Source organism: Callithrix jacchus, chromosome 5 (assembly GCF_049354715.1).
Source record: "Callithrix jacchus isolate 240 chromosome 5, calJac240_pri, whole genome shotgun sequence".
Classification (NCBI taxonomy): domain Eukaryota; kingdom Metazoa; phylum Chordata; class Mammalia; order Primates; family Cebidae; genus Callithrix; species Callithrix jacchus.
In genome coordinates this window covers 122,699,113-122,715,981 of record NC_133506.1, presented here as the reverse complement: position 1 = coordinate 122,715,981, position 16,869 = coordinate 122,699,113, and the positions used below count along the sequence as shown (strand labels likewise).

Genomic DNA, 16,869 nt, shown 5'->3' with positions numbered 1-16,869 from the left:
CCTGTCTTGGTAGATGACTTGGCAAGACATAGACACACTCGGAACCTGTTTACCATTTTCTATAAAGGCCTTGCCTGTAGCCCATTGATCTACCCACTATGTATATTCATTTTAATGCTCTTTTTGAGTCTGTTGACTACCCTGGGATATCAAAGTTGCCTACCACAACCCTAGTCCTCAAGTGTCTTGCCTGCAATGAGGTTATCTGGCCTATTAGAATTAAGTGCTAAAATGTAAGAGCTGGGGTGGCACCTGCCAGCTGTTTGTGACTGGCCCTGAAGATGTTGGAGATTTAAATTTTAGTTGGATCATTGTAGCTGCAAGGGGTAGGAAGCATAGGTGGGACATCCAGAATCCTTGGGTACCTTGTCTTCCTGGACCCCCTCTCAGTAGCCTTGGGCTAAGATACACTGTTGAACACACTACTTCTATGGCCTCTTTCAGATCTGTTGATGCTGCCTGGATTCCTTCTTTCAGTGTGACCCTGCCCAGTCCCAGGGAAGGGGCAGATGGGTCCTGTTGCTGGTCTCAACCTTCCTTTACTTTATTTCTTTTGAGGTTTGATCAGTGCAGAAGTGGAAAGAAGATGGATGCCATTTGCTTTAGAAATAGTTTATATGTTTCAGGAAGAAAGAAACAGAGAATATACTTTTAGTTGAGCACACTTTAAAATAACAGTAAGACAGACTTGTTGGAAGACAGGCATTGTGAAGAACTGGTTTTTTGCAAAGGCTTTCCCCGCTTTGGATAATGAGAACTTGTGCCCTCCTGTGTGTTGTATTTCATGGGCCTTAGATCAATGGGGAATTTTATTTTATTTTATTTTTTTCAGGAAAAGATAACCTAGTAAGTAAAGTCATAACCTACCAGCATGAAATATAATCATTTATTAGACCAGACTGTTTGTTAATTCAGCAGTGTGTCTTAAAAAAGAGCCACCCTCAAATTTAAAGTAGAAATACATTCTTCATTCTGTTCCTTTTTGACATCCGATTTGCTTTCCTGGTCTCAATGCAGGTGCCCCTACTGTTCAGTGTTCAGGACACAGCCTCTGAGTAAGTCCAAGGACAGCTCAGGGTTAGGCAGTATTGGCCATGGGTCCCTTGCCAGCCTCCCAGGGACTTTGAGAGGGGATGTTTGGGGGAAGATGCTTAAGGAAAGGATGTTTTGTAATTTAGAGAGAAAAAGGAAATTTATAACATAGAAAATGAAATCCTCAATGGGAATATTAGAAAATATAATTGTCACATTATGTAATGTTTGGACATTTTCCGCTGCCAGTAAGAATGCATCCTTTCCTTAATTTTAAAATATGGAAAAGGTTGACCTTTATGCTACCATAAGAAAAATCAAGGGAAAAGGAGGTTTTATACATTATGGGAAACTTGGTGTCATTATTTAGCTCAGTATGGAAAACAGCCACAGGAATATAAGGCAATTAATTCCTCTAAGTGTGAAATGTAATCTTGAAAAAATAGGAAACAGGCGCTGAGGTGATGAGATAAGACAAGCAGGGTGTTGTGCAGTGGCACCGAACAACTTCTGGAATGTTCCAGAGCATGGCTTTGTAGCTGGAGAGGGCCTCCTGGCTTCTGTGTGGCCACCGAGACTGACCCCTGCTGGCAGGTTGTTGCTAAACCATGGCTGTTAATGAAGTGGGCAGAGCCCCTTAAGCAGGAGATCCTGCCAGGACACAGGCAGGTCTGTCTCCCAGGCCATGCCTTGCACCAGCCCTAGATGCTATTGCCGGAATTCCCAGTGGGAAAGAAAATGGACCCAGCAGTTTTTAGTTTTTTGGTCTCAGTTTTCACCATTTCTCCCCTTTCCCCGTCTGAGATGTCACTGTTTGCTCTCTCCTCTCTCCCCTCTGTTACCTCAAGGTTTCATGGAAATAAAAAAGCCCTGCTAACACCACAGAGAGGCTGAAAATTCCAGGTCCACCTGGAGCCAGACACTTGAGAAGTTTGATGCCAAGGTACTCTGTGTTTAGGAAAATATCCATATTAGGTTTAAGAAGTATTTGAAAAATTCCTATAAGTGAAAATCAGATGGGAAGAAATAAAAAAACCTGAGTTCATGCCATGACTGTGATACAACCAAGATCTTTGTGAGCCAGTGGATGGGGAAAAGAGATAGTGCAATATTTGTATGTGTTTCCTGGAAAACTTCTTAAACAGATTATAAAAAGCACTAAGCATCAAGGAAAATGTTAATACATTGGACTATTCTTAAATAGTAGACCAGCAGAGGCCTGGCGTGGTGACTCATGCCTGTAATCCCAGAACTTTAGGAGGCCAAGGTAGGCAGATCACTTGAGGTTAGGAGTTTGAGACCAGCCTGGCCAACACAATGAAACCCCGTCTCTAGTAAAATTACAAAAAGTAGCCAGGCATGGTGACACATACCTGTAATCCCAGCTGCTTGGAAGGCTGAGGTATGAGAATTGCTTGAAGGCAGAGGTTCAGTGAGCTGAGATAGCACCACTGCACTCCAGCCTGGGCAACAGAGCAAGACTCTATCTCAAAAAAAAAAAAAAAAAAAAAAACCAAAAAAGTAGACTAGCAGAGTCTACATTTTTCATCAGCTTGTTCTGGGAGCTACTGTTGGGTGCTGGTGAGTAGGAATTCCTAGTTTAGGAAGCTTGAGTCCTGGTGCTGGGTCATGTGCTTGTTGTTCAGCAGGGTATTGGAGGCCAGGAAGGCTGGCACTACAGAAACCGGCTGTCTTCAGTGTACTCACTGGTGTTGCCATGGAAAGCTCATTGGTATAGCTGGTGTGGAGCTAATGAAGTAGGGATGTTTTTAAAATGAAATTTTTAAAATGGGATTTGAGAAGTACATAAACAGTTCCTTGTGGCATAAAATGACATTATAATCATTTCATTTTGAGATGATTTACAAATCATTTCCTCATGTTCCATTTTCTACAGCTTTTACCAGTCAGGAAAAAGGATAATTTTGTGGGAGTCAATGAAGTGATGAAATTGAGAACAAAGCCTTTCATCTTCGGGCTTACGCTTCCGTGTTCCTAACAGAGTTAGGCAAGGATACGTAGGTAAATCAAAGACTGAAAATTTAAGGCCTTTGGAATTTTTGTCTGGGTACCTTTTTAATCTTAAAGCTAAGCCTTCAATTGTCAAGCAGTAGTTTTTTAAATAAATGAGGCTAGTCAATGGGATATCTACATTTAAAAAATCTTAACCACAGGTAACACCCTACACAGAAAACGATTACAGATAAATAGTAGGCCTAATTGTAAAGCAATAAATGTTCTGGAAAATGACAGATGGAGAACACGTTTGTGAAGTTGGGGTACACAGTAATTTCTTAAACAGGATGTAAATAGCACCAACCATAAAGGAAAAGATTAATATATTAGATTATAATTTAAATTAGGCATTTTTGTTTATTAAAACATTAAAGAATGAAAGACTGATATTTCAGGAAGATATTTGCTAAACTTATACCTATTAAAGGGCTTTTGTCCTGAATTTAAAAAATAAAAAAAAAGTTCAGGCATGGTGGCTCACACCTGTAATCCCAGCACTTTGGGAGGCCAAGGCAGGTGGATTGCCTGAGGTCAGCAGTTCGAGACCAGCCTGGCTAACCTGGCGAAACCCTGTCTCTACTAAAACTACAAAGATTAGCTGAGCATGGTGGCGGGCACCTGTAGTCCCAGCGACTTGGGAGGCTGAGACAGGAGAATCGCTTGAACCCAGGAGGTGGAGGTTGAGGTGAGCCAAGACTGCACCATTTTACTGTAGCCTGGGCAAGAAAAGCAAAATGCCGTCTCAAAAAAAAAAAAACAAAAGCCAAAAAAAACTCCTCCTACAGATCGCTAAGAAAGAGACAGACAATCCAGTAGAAGAATGGGGAGGAGATCTGTAAAATTCACGAAAGAGGGTATAAAAATGGACAGTCAACATAAAGTGTTCAACCTAGCCCATCAGGGGAATGCAAATTAAAACTGCAGTGGGTGTTTTAAACCAGCAGTCATAGAATAAAATAGAAAAGACCACAGTACTAAGTGTTGGCAAGGACATGCTACTGGTATACAAATTGCTATAACCACTTTAGAAAACTGTCAATATTGACTAAAGCTGAATACACACTCCCATCACACAGCAGTTCTTCTCCTGAGTGGATGCCCAAAAGAAACGTGCATGTGTACACCAAAAGTCATGCCTCAAATGTTGACAGGAGTATTACTCATAACTGCCTTAATCTGGAAACAACTCAGATGTTCCTCACATGTGGAATGGATTTTTTGTATAATCCTATCATGGAGGACTGTGCAGCCCCAAATGAAACGCCTATTATGTGCAACAAAAGTGTGATTCTTGCCAGCGTAACACTGAGAGAAAGAACCCAGGCGCAGAGTTATGTTTTCTGTATATAAAGCTCAAAAAGAAGCAATACTTACCTGTAGTGCCTAGGAGTCAAGATAACCACATCTGGCTGGGAGAAGAGTGACTGGAACAGGCACAAGGGGACTTCTGGGGCTCTCCTTCCATTCTGATGATGGATGGGTTTGTGGATACACGGGTGAGATTATGTTGTGAGAATCCATCAGGTGGCATGTTATGACTTGTGCATACAAAAAAATGTATGTTAAATCTAATAAAAAGTGCTTATTTTAGTAATGCCTTCAATGTATACAACCATGATGTATCAATAGAAAAAATAAAACACTTTAAAATTTCTAAAAAATTTTTTAAAAGCAATGCCTTCAAACACCCAAGCTACTGTGCAGCATGTTGATAGTGTTTCTGATGCCTGCGAAGCATGGGTGAGAGGAGGAGAAGGTGCCAGTGAGTAGAGAGTGAGATCGTGATATTGCTAAATCACTTTCTCAGGGTGTGAAAGACTCTGCTTTAGCTCTTTTTCGGGCTTTTCTGCCATGCCTTACTAGTTTTGGCAGTTTTCCTATTAAAATTGTATGTAATGTCTTGATATAACTGTGCTCGTCTGGAGCTGTGTATTTAAATAGCTGTAAACTTCTCAACCCAAATTGTGGGAATGAAATTTCCATTAGCAGATTGGCAGCATAATCTGGTGGGCTGTTCTCTGGGCCCAAAGCCAAGTGTCCTGGGTTCTAGTTACAGCTTCTAGTCCTGACCTGCGGCATGTCACTCAGCCATTCGCCCTGGGTACCTTCCCCCAAAATAATATTAAAGCTACATATGGAAATCATATCCGCCCACCTCTAAGGTTGCTGTGAAGATAAGGCAAGATAGTATCTGTGAGCACTGTTTGCAAATTGTAACTGCCGGGTCAAAAATCTGTTTGTATAAAGCAGATATTCCAGAGGGGTTCTAGTCATGTTTACATATACTTCTTAAATTTCGTTCTGAATGCCTGTAGACATGAAGATGTGAAAACAACAAAACTTCAGTGAAAAAATAACCAATGGAATGGAGGAATTCTGGAAAAATCGTAATGTGTAGTCCTTTCCCATTCATCTTATTACAACTCGTGTACTTATTTCTATGTTTCATGTTAACGACTGACCACGTTAGATGGTTGAATATACAGGAGAGATGCTGGTTCAGGAAATTATTGGTTTTTAACCCATATTTCAAAAGTAATTCTTGTCGATATATGTTTAAATTTCGTGATTTGCCTTTTCACAAATTACAACATGCCACATTAGGAATAAGTTTGACACTGCTTATGCATTTTAACTCTTATCATCATTAAAATTTGCAGCATTCTCCTTCATGGAAGGAGAAGTTAATTTGGTGGAGGCTTTAGTGAAATTAATTGGTCAGGAAAAAAGACTATGTACTTAACTGAAAGAGTGAAAAAAATTTATGTTTCAATAAACTTAAATTTGATTGGACAACCTTCCTCAATGAATGATGTAGAAATTGCTTTTCTCAGAAAACAAACTATCAATCTAGGCAAGTGGTTTAAAAACTTTTGTTTGACAGTAGTCATATGCCCTTGCAAATAAAACCTTTCACGAATTCTGAGTCTGTAGGACACAGAAAAGACCACTTTGAAGCAGGAGTGAGCATGGAGGGGGTAGAAAAAGGGGTGGTAGATCTTGCCACTGAGTGTTTTGCTGTTGAAATGAAAAGCCTGTTGGATGCCATGGAAAGCCACGTAACTATTAGTCTGCGTTCTGTGATGGTGCAGGGAACGTTCTGTGTGTGTGGTTATATTACGTTGACGTTCCATCTGATGTGCCACTGCACGTAATTCTGTCTGATAGGCCACTCCTTATAATTGGATGCTGTCTGTTCACTTAACTGACAGAGGTGGGATTCAGGGGCTGTGGTGTCTGTGATCCTAGGCAAGGTAAGTGCCGAATATCTCTAGATGCTGATAGATTAAGCTTTGATTGAATTTGTAGTTTCCAGAATGAGTATTGTACTTTGAGAGGCTGTAAAGAATATCAGGCTGGGCACAGTGGTTTACGCCTGTAATCCCAGAACTTTGGAAGACCGAGATGGGCAGATCACCTGACATCAGGAGTTCAGGACCAGCCTAGCCAACATGGCAAAACCCTATCTTTACTAAAAATACAAAAATTAGCTGGCTGTGGTGGTGTACACCTGTAATCCCAGCTACTCAGGAGGCTGAGGCAGGAGAATAGCTTGAACCCGGGAGGCAGAGGTTGCAATGAGCCAAGATTGCACCATTACACTCCATCTTGGGCTACAGAGCAAGACTCCATTTCAGGAAGGAAAAATGAAAAAAAAAAAAAAAAAAAGACAATATCAGTAACAGAAAATATCCAAGATGAACCACCTTTCCAGAAACGTTAACCTCTTAACCGCTGAGATCTTCCTGAGACTTTGTTTTTTTGAGACAGAGTCTCTCTCTGTCACCCAGGCTGGAGTACAGTGGTGTAATCACAGCTCACTGCAGCCTTAATCTCCTGGGCTTAAAAGATCCTCCCACCCATCCTGTGTGCCTGTAGTCCCACCTGGGACTGGATAACTTTTTGATTCTTTTACAGAGATGGGATCTTGCCATGTTGCCCAGACTGGTCTCAAACTTCTGGACTGAAGCGATCCTCCTACCTTGGCTTCCTAAAGTGCTAGGTTATGAGCCACCACACCTGGCCCTGAGACTTTTTTGACTAAAGTACTTTAAAATGTTATATACTTTATAACTAGTTTTTGCTGTAGTATGAGATGATTATCTCTCCCCTTTTGAGTAAATTTCAATAAAAAATACAAAACAGTGATATGGGAGTTGGGGAGGCCCTTACTGCCAATTCTGGAGAGCTACATCCCCCGCCCCGCCACCGTTTCTGAAAGGATTCCAAGAACTGCCGGCTTGTGAACTTTTCAAAGTACGTGTTTGTTTTTGTGAGTTTGTAAGAGCTGCGTTCTGTCTACACAGGAATTTTTTAATGAATCCCTCCTCTCATGACATTTTACATAGAAATGCTTGGTTCGTGGGTTGAGCTTATAAGATAAACTCTGGGAAATAATAAAATTATGGACAAAACAAAATAGAAAGCAGCTCCTCTCTCAAGGTGAGTTCAACAGTTGTCAGTGGATAAAAGGGCCTTGTGGTGAGCAGCTAAGCCCACACTCCTGAAATGCTTTTTCATTGTAAGAGTGAAAACGGAACATAAAGGAGTTTTTCTTCTGAGTGATTCCAGCTTGCCTGCCTACAGCATTATGAGCAGCAGATAGAGGCCGATTTTACAATCTCCACGACTGAATTACACCCCCAAAACTTGTTATCTGTTCCTTTTCTGCTGAAATCAGGAATACATGGGTCATTAATATCAAGTATAATACAAAAGAGAAAAGGAGTACCTAAATGCAACCATCTTTTTTAGACTCAGCTGGAAAAGTGTCTATTTTCTAATTATAAAGATACTGCAGGCTCATTACAGGAAGTTCTAACAGTATCAAAAAGAATGAAAAATGAAAGATCACCCAAAATTCAGGGAAAAGGTTGTTATAACAATGTTGACAATCATTTATAACAAAGTGTAACATTATTCTTTGACTTTATGCTGTTGTTTTTAACAAGCTACATCTAGCTTCCTAAGTATGATTTTTCATTTTGAAGTGCCACATTTACCCACCAGAATATATACTGAACTCATAAAAATATTCCACATTTTCAAAAGATGAAATACAACCTGTAAATAAACACCTAAAACAATGACCTCGCTGGGCACAGGAGCACATGCCTGTATTCCCAGCTACTTGGGAGGCTTGAGGTGGGAGGATCACTTGAAACCAAAGAGTTTGAGACCAGCCTGGGTAACACAGTGAGACCCCCATCTCTAACAAATAAATTAGTTTGGCCAGGTACGGTAGCTCACACCTGTAATCCCAGCACTTTGGGAGGCCTAGGTGGGCGGATCACCTGAGGTCAGGAGACCAGTCTGGCCAATATAGGGAAACCCTGTCTGTACTAAAAATACAAAACTTAGCCAGGCGTGGTGGCGCATGCCTGTAATCCCAGCTACTTGGAAGGCTGAGGCAGGAGAATCACTTGAACCCAGGAGGCAGAGGTTGCAGTGAGCCGAGATCACATCACTGCACTCCAGCCTGAGCAACAAGAGCAAAACTCTGTCTCAGAAAAAATAAAATAAAACTTATGAATTGTTTATTTCTGGAATTTTCCTTTTAATATATTCAGACCGAGTTTGACCACAAGTAATTGAAACTGGAAAGCAAAACTGCACATAAAGGGACAAGTCGTAAACATGGCCTGTTAACCACCTTATGCGTTGCTGCGAAGACTGAATGGAGTAACATCTTTTTTTTTTTTATTAACAAGCAACATAATCGAAAACAAACACAACAACCTTAAAGCTGAAACAGCAATAAGTCAAACTGCTGCTGCAGTTCACGGATGTACCTGGGGTACATGCTCCCCATTGCGAGGCAGGACGTAGGCACATGACTGTGCATTTAGGTATATATGCGACCAAGAAGAATCAGAGAAATGGAGAACACTGGAGAACAGAAAGTAACAAACTTTTCATCAGGCAATCCCAAAGCGCTTTGCTCTTTTCCTCTTCTTTGCCTCTGTATCCTCTGTGGTTCCACTTCCAGCTGAACTTGTGACAATCCCAAATCGTTCCTTCCTCTTTTTCAGTTTCTCATCATCTTCAGACTTTCTGGAGATTGAAGAGACATTCAAACCAAATCTTTGAGCTCCTTCCTTCAGCTTATCCAAGTTAACCATAGGTTTGTTATCAGACGACAGACCTTTTGTTGGAACGGAAGAAATCCCAAACCTAGCTGCCCGAGCAGCTTTCTTACTCTCCAAGCTCACAGGTACATTGAATCGTTCGGCCCTCTTCTGCATTCTGTCAGTCTGTGGTATTTCAGATGTAATTTTTACCACTTTCTTCTCTGCTGCCACATCAACAGTTTTTTCAGGGGGTTCTTCTTCTGACAGGGAGCTCTATAGGCTTTGTTTCTTCTTCCTCTGTTTCATCTCCCAGTACATCTTCTTCATTTGCCTCCTCTTCAGCATGTTCTTCAAGATATGCCTGGAGTCTGTGGATAAGATCTTGCTTTATTCCCTTGGTCTCCAAAGCACGAGCAAGACATCCTTGCTTTAGTTCAGCAAGCTTCAGCTTATGGAGCTCCACCGTCTCGGTCGCCATCTTGTTACCCCTCTGGAGTAACATCTAAGGGCAGTGTCTGGATGGAGTAAACCAGCACCCATGTTAGATGATACTACTTTTTTTTTTTTGAGATGGAGTCTCACTCTGTCACCCAGGCTGGAGTGCAGTGGTGTGATCTCCGCTCACTGCAACCTCCATCTCCTGGGTTCAAGTGATTCTCCTGCCTCAGCCTCCCACGTAGTTGGGACTACAGGCGCATGCCACCACACCTGCCTAATTTTTGGACTTTTAGTAGAGATGGGTTTCACCATGTTGGCCGGGGTGGTTTTAGTCTTTTGACGTCATGATTCGTCCACCTTGGCCTCCCAAAATGCTGGGATTATCGGCGTGAGCCACTGTGCCAGGCCAGATGATATTTGTAGTGTTAGTATTAGTACATAAAACTTAGAAACAAATATGCATCTAACAACTGGAATAAAAGCAAAATAAATTTGAAATGGAGGCTATGAAGACTATGTCATAAAACAGTTGATTACAACACAGCGTTTTAAATATAAGGATACCAGATTTTCTGTGCACGGTTGCTGTATCTCTACGAAAGGCTATGTGCATAGGAAGATGAAGGAAAAGGAGATTTATTCCACAGTGATAGCACCAGCTTCCATGGTGACTGACAAAGCATGAAGAAGCTTGGGTGTTGGCCTCTTGAAATTAATTTAAAGCATGAGACAGAGTTAAGCCCACACTATAGAGACCATTAAGATGAAGGAAGAGCTTGATAATTCTGGAGCAGTCTATAATTTGAAATAAATGTCTTTTAAAGTGCCAGAGCCAGTGGCTCTTTACTGCAGCATGTAATTTGCTTCCTATTGATTTTTGCAAGGTTCTTGAGGACATTTTTCATGCTGAAATTTTATTTCTGCTGTTTGCAGGACAAGAGAAATTTGATGGTCATGTATGACTTGACCGGGCTTGAAATTTCACTTTATCTGATGGCTCAGCTAGTCATATATAAATTAGTGGGTTCAGACTTCAGAGGGGAGGACACACATGGTCAGCAGCTGTAGCCCGTTCCTGTCTCCTGGGTGAGGAGCATTCACGAAGTTCTTTTCATTTAGAAAGGGCTTAGGGAGGATTTATGTGTTAACTGCCTCTCATTTCTGTTCTCAAACCCTTATTTTCTCCATGGAAAATGGTGATGTACTTTTTTTTTTTTTTTTTTTTAAAGGGAGTCTTGCTCCTTCACCCAGGCTGGAGTACAGTGGTGCGATCTTGGCTTACTGCAGCCTCTGCCTCCTGGGCTCAGGTGATCCTCCTGCCTCAGTCTCCCAAGTTGCTGGCACTACAGATAGGTACCACCACACCCAGATAATTTTTGTATTTTTGGTAGAGATGGGATTTGGCCATGTTGCCCAGGCTGGTCTTGAACTTCCGGGCTCAAATGATCTTCCTGCCTCCGCCTCCCAGAGTGCTGGGATTACAGGCGCGAGCCACTGTGCCTGGCCCTGTGATGCACTTTTGATCACAGTGGTGTTTGGTCAAAGGAGTTAAAAGATGGTGGAATAAATAGGCTTGTGGGCTAGGGAGCACCCAGAAGAGACACCTGGTCTTCTGCGAGAGTCCGGAGAGGGGGGATCTTTGCATCCCTCGCTCACACTGGTCAAGGCCGAATTTCCACTCTGACGTCCACTCCTGGTTTTGGCCTGAGAGGTGCAAGCTCCCTTTCCAGAGAAGAATAAGCAGATGGTGATTCTGAGCAATGTGGGATGTGGACTGAGGCCTGGGCAAGGGAATCCCTTGAGATGAGTCCTTCACAGTAGCCAGGTTGCCACGCTGACTTCTGGCTCTCCTGACTCAGGCCACCTTTAGTCTCTTTTTCTGCAGATGCTGGAAGGGGTAAGCCCCTGGCCCGTTCCAGACCTCGAGCTCAGCCAGCCTGCACTTCGGCCCTGGTTACAGCTTGGGGATCTACTCTGTTTCTAGCCCAGGGAGTTGTGTGGTTTGTGTGGGAGTGAACTACATCTTTTAAAAAATACATTTTCTTCTTTTCTTTTTTATTGTGTTCATGTATTTAGAGCTAAAGGAGAGGTCCACAGCATGAGCTTACGCTTCACCTTAGTCAGAGGCCCCACCACATTTATCCTCAGATCAGAGAGTGACACTGGGTGAGGACAGGGCGGGGGGTAAGGCTGTTCCTAGCCCATTTCCAGATGCCGCATGAGTCATTGTTTTCAATCCTGTGCACTTAGCTTCCGACCCCCATCACCCTGACTCCCCCTCAGAAGCTGCCGCACACCTGCTCCGTGCCATGGACCAGCCGGAGTGCAGGCTTTGTGTCATGCGCCCCCTCTACCCTGTGAGCTCTTTCTTTAACCTTTCTCTAGCAGCTCCTCCTCAACCCCCTTTGAAATGCCAGCTCCAGAAGCTGTGTTTCCCTTCCTGAGCCAGCTAGCAAGAGACTGAATTAAAAAAGTAAAACAGGTCAGGCACGGTGGCTCACACCTATAATCCTAGCACCTTGGGAGGCCGAGATGGGTAGATCGCAAGGCCAGGGGTTTGAGACCAGCCTGACCAATATGGTGAAACCCTGTCTCCAAAACAAAACAAAACAAAACAAAACAAAACAAAAAAACCCTCATTGTCTCCCTTTGACATTTGCCTTTCATCTTGTCCCAGGGTTGGGGCATCCACTTAGGCCAGCACTCTGGAAAGACACCTCACCTGCATAGGTAGGGCCCAGCAGGTTGGCTCAGGCTTCTGTACATGGTCATGTCCACCTGCGTTTGTCCTTGGAAACCCTCCCTCCATCTCCAGGGAGCCTCAAGTTCTTAGTGAAAGATAAAGGGGAAGGGGAATGCAGCATGAGCGAGTCTTTCTGTTTATATTCACTGCCCGAAAATGATGGTGGTTCAGGAAGTGCACCTTCTGGGCGTGGTGGTCCCAGCAAGCCTTAAAACCATCTGGTCAGCAAGAAGAAAATGTGTAAGGCTGCGAATATACCTGGGGCTGGTTTGGTTTGCACAGACTGTCCCTTCCTCTGAGTGGTGTGTAAATAAGAAAGAAAATAGCAAACCTGCCCCCCTGCCAAGGCATTCTAAAGAAGTAGAATGAAATAGAATGGTGTACTACTGAGTGTAGAAGACAGTGCATCCTGGGCCTGTGGTTCCTGTCCTCTTCATCCAGATCTGTGACTGTCATGATAGTGTCCTAACTGGCCACCTGTCTCGGGTCTTATCCCTCCTCCCAGCTGTCCTTTGGCCCCCTTGCACTGTGGGTCATGTTTCCATGTTTCAACCTTCTGGTAGCTCCCTGTGTAGCTCGCTGGGCAGGCCTCTGTGAACTGACTCTGGGCATCCTTTCCGGGCCCACCATTGCTTCTCACCTCTGCACTCGCAAGAGGCTACATGCACTTCTGTGTGAACCGTGGCCTGTCAGGGTTCTCTGTGTCTGAGGGGGCTGCTGCTTTCTGCCTGGAGCAGGTGCACCTGTGCATTCCCTATTAAGTATAGCCCCCACTTTGGTGCTGGCACACAGCAGAATGCAAGAGAAGTGGCTTTGCCTGCCATCAGACAGACTAGTAAAGAAGACAGACATCAAACTAGTCATCACAGCCATAATTACATAATTAACCCTTGTGACAAGAGACATGAAGTGGTGGGAAAGAGGCTGATCAGGGTCAAGGATGGCCTTCCTGAGGCATGATTACCTCATCACATCCTTATATGACACTGCAGGGAAGGTGCTTTCACCATTCGCACTGCACACATGTGGAAACTGAGGCTTCTCGAGGCCAGTGGGCATCCCTGGGCTCTCGTGGCTGGTCGGGTGGTGGGATTTGAACCCCAGTAGTCTGATTCCCAGCATCAAGCAGTCACTGCAGCATCTTGCTGGGATCTTGAAAGTAGTCTTTGTGACTGGAACTGAAACCTGGGAGCTAAGCCTGGAAGGCACAGGCAGGGCCAGGGAGATGGTTTAGGGAGTGAGTGATGGTATTTGCATTTTTATGTGATCAGATTTGATTGCGAGGACAGTGGATTGAAGGAGGCAGAGAGAGGAATTATATACCGTAGGTTAAAAAAATCGGGGCGGTTGGACTTCCCTCCTTCCTTCATCTGGTACTTTCTCGCTGTCCTTCAAGACCTGGTACAGGTGTCAGTTTCTCTCTTTGGCTCGCTCTCTTTCTCTGTGCTGGAGATCGTCAAGATCAGGGGAGCTGTCTTGGCATCTGTCAGGGTTTCTCATGCACAGGGAGTTCTCTATAAATAGATGAAAGGAATGGAGGGAAAATAAAGTTATAAAGCTCAGAAGCAAGATGTTTTATTGAGTAATTTAACTTTTCACCTTTATAACTCCAATGAGACTTTCACAGTGCAAGCTGCCTGCAGCTGATACTTTACTTGTAGAGTACCAGTGGCCTGTTATTTAAGCCAAAGTTTCCATTTCCTTATTAGCATGAGTGACCAGGATTACTCCCCTAGCTCCACATTCTTAGGGAGTCAAGAGGTCGCTTTCTGCAGGCCAATCTGCTGCAGCATTCCTGACTCAGATATCAGAGACCCTGGGACTTTGCAGTGCTCTGCAAAGCTGGGAGGGCTGGCCTTGGGGGCTGGCTGGGATGGGAACAGGCTGCCCCTTTTGGCTCTCCTCCTCACAGAAGACACTGAGCCATGTTGGAGCTCCGCCTCCAGGCTTCCATGAGTTCTCAGCATCTCAGCAATCCAAGGACAAGCACATCAGCTTTCCTGTTGCTAAACGTAAGAAAGTTGCCCATGTTTTAATGGAAACTTTACTAACATTTAAACATGCATACTTCATAAAAAGTACAAAATTGTAAATGTGCAGTAAAATGGGTTTTAGCCAACTGAACACACTTAGAGCAAAACATGCCCAGATTTGCACCCAGATCAGGAAACAGAATGTCATGCCACCCTGCATCCTTCTTGCTTCTCTTCTGTTTACTGCACTGCTCACGAAGGTAACCTCTGTCATTGCTTCTAACAGCCTGGATTAATTTTTGCCTGTTTTTTGAGCTGTCTACCAATGGAATTGTACAATGCATAGAGAGGATGTAGGTTTAAGATGAGATTTTTTCCCCCATGTTTTATCCCATGTTTCTAGAAATAATAGAGATAACACAAGTGGAAAGAGTCTCACAGTCTCATGAGAGGAAGGTTACCCATCAGGGGTCAAACCATGCTTGGCACAGAGCCGCTTGTTAGGATTTAGCAGTGATTATAACGACTGTGTTGTTTATAAATTGTTTTATGAGTACATTAGTGTGTTGTTTATTTTTTATCATCAGCAACAGAGTGATTCTCCTAAGTAAATGTTCTGGATCAGTGGTAAGCAAACTTTTTCAGCCAACGGCCAGAGAGTAAATATTTTTGGCTTTGCAGGCGCATATGGTCTTTGTTGCAACCACTCAATTCTGCTCTTGGGATGTAAAAGCTGCCATGGACAATATATGCACAAATGAGGCTGGCTGTGCTCCAGAAAGCTGGATTTATGGACACTGAAATGTGAAGTTCATATGATTTTCACTTATCACAAAATATTCCTCTTCCAACTTTATTTTTAACTTGAACCATGTCTAAGAGGGAATCTTTCTGAAGTTTTTAAACACTGGTCTGCGTTCTCAGGATGAGCTAAGAACATTTTCTTGATAAATACGGGCAACATCCTATAATAAAACGTGGAAACCCTGACACTGCCCTTTTGCTGTGTCTCTCTGGGCATTTTAACTTCTCTGGGACTGTTTCATCTTCTACGGGATGGGGATAATAGGAAAGACATTTAGCCATTTGCCCCAGGATAACCCTGCTAGTTTGTGAACGGAACCCCACCTGCAGAGTCGCAGAGGATCCTGGTTGGTCAGCCCGGGCCGTGGCGTTGTTAAATATTTTGAATACCATCTTGGTCATGGCAGCCTCTCTACCTAGGTCTTGTATGCACCATGCCCAGCATTTGCTTCGTATATAGTAATTGCTCTTTCCCCTCCTCCTGTGGAAATGGCTGTAGGCATTCTTGGCTAAGAGGGACACTTGGTTTCTCTATTAACTCCCCCCAATTCAAGGACTTCTTTCTATGTTGCAGATGGAATAGGCTTATCCAAAATGCTTGGAACCAGATGTGTTTTACATTCAGATTTTTGGATTTGGGATTTGATACGGTTTGGTGTGCCCCCACCCAAATCTCATGTCGAATTGTCATAATCCCCGTGTGTCAAGGGCGGAGCCAGGTGGAGAAAACATTCATGGAGGCAGTTTTCCTCATACTGTTCTCGTGACAGTGGATAAGTCTCATGAGATCTGATCGTTTTATAAATGGGAGTTTATAAGCATAAGCTCTCTTCCCTGTGCCACGTAAGATGTGACTTTGCTTCTCATTCACCTTCCACCATGATTGTGAGGCCTCCCCAACCATGAGGAACTGTGAGTCCATTAAACCTCTTTCCCTTATAAATTACCCAGTCTTGGGGTATGTCTTCATTAGCAGCATGAGAACAGACTAATACAGGGTTCTCAGCCAGTAGTTTGTATAGCTTTCTATTCTCCTAGTAGCCACCAGGATGTGGGCTGTACCTTCATGTAGCCTATCTTAAAAGTTGGTAGCGCCTTTACCAACTCTACCTTGCTGTTTCTGATTGATAGGCTGATTAAAACTCTCTAAAGCCCGAGGAGCCCTGCATTTCACCCTCAGCTGAGTGTGAGCTCTGTATGACCTAGGAAGTCAGCAGCACGGACTTGGGGGCCAAAGAGTCTGGTGGAATCGCAGCTCTGCCATTGATGTCCTGTGCATACTAGGATGTGTTATTTGCCCTCTCTGTTCTTCAGTTCCCTCCTCTGTGAAATGGGGGGAAATAGCATCTACTGCACAGTCGCTGTGAGGATTAGGTGAATTCGTGTGTGAGAACATTTCAAAGGGTCCAGGAAGCACTATGTAAATAGTTGCTAGCATTATTTGTTGTTTTCACTCAAAAAACATTGCTTGGTTCTGAGGCTTGCTAAAGATAGTTGAGGTTCCCAGGTATATGACCTCTAGGTTAGAGAAGTTACATATTAAATGACAGATTTGGCACAGGGGGGAGTCTCATAGGCTTTGTTTTAGAATTTGATTATTTTCTGTTGTATCTCATTGTCCTCTTTTTAATAGCTCTAGACATCTAATCCTGAGCTAGTCTTTCACCATTCAGAGACTCATAAAAATTCTGAAATGCAGGGGTTAAGAATGGACAATCAAGTGTTAAGTGCTTTGCAAAATGAATTTATTCCTGTGAGAATCAAAGTGACGTCCTGAGGGAAGTCACAGTTG

General features: G+C 43.3%; 1 protein-coding gene and 1 pseudogene across 5 annotated transcripts in view; one reads left to right on the top strand and one right to left on the bottom strand.

Annotated features, from left to right (window-relative positions):
* Positions 1–16,869, top strand: part of PRKCA (protein kinase C alpha) — a 490,912-nt gene that overhangs the window by 261,020 nt on the left and 213,023 nt on the right. The gene's annotated exons all lie outside the window — the stretch shown is intronic.
* On the bottom strand, positions 8,468–9,610 carry LOC100415107 (SAP domain-containing ribonucleoprotein pseudogene; annotated as a pseudogene). The gene has a single exon (XR_013535969.1). The product of XR_013535969.1 is annotated as an SAP domain-containing ribonucleoprotein pseudogene (transcript).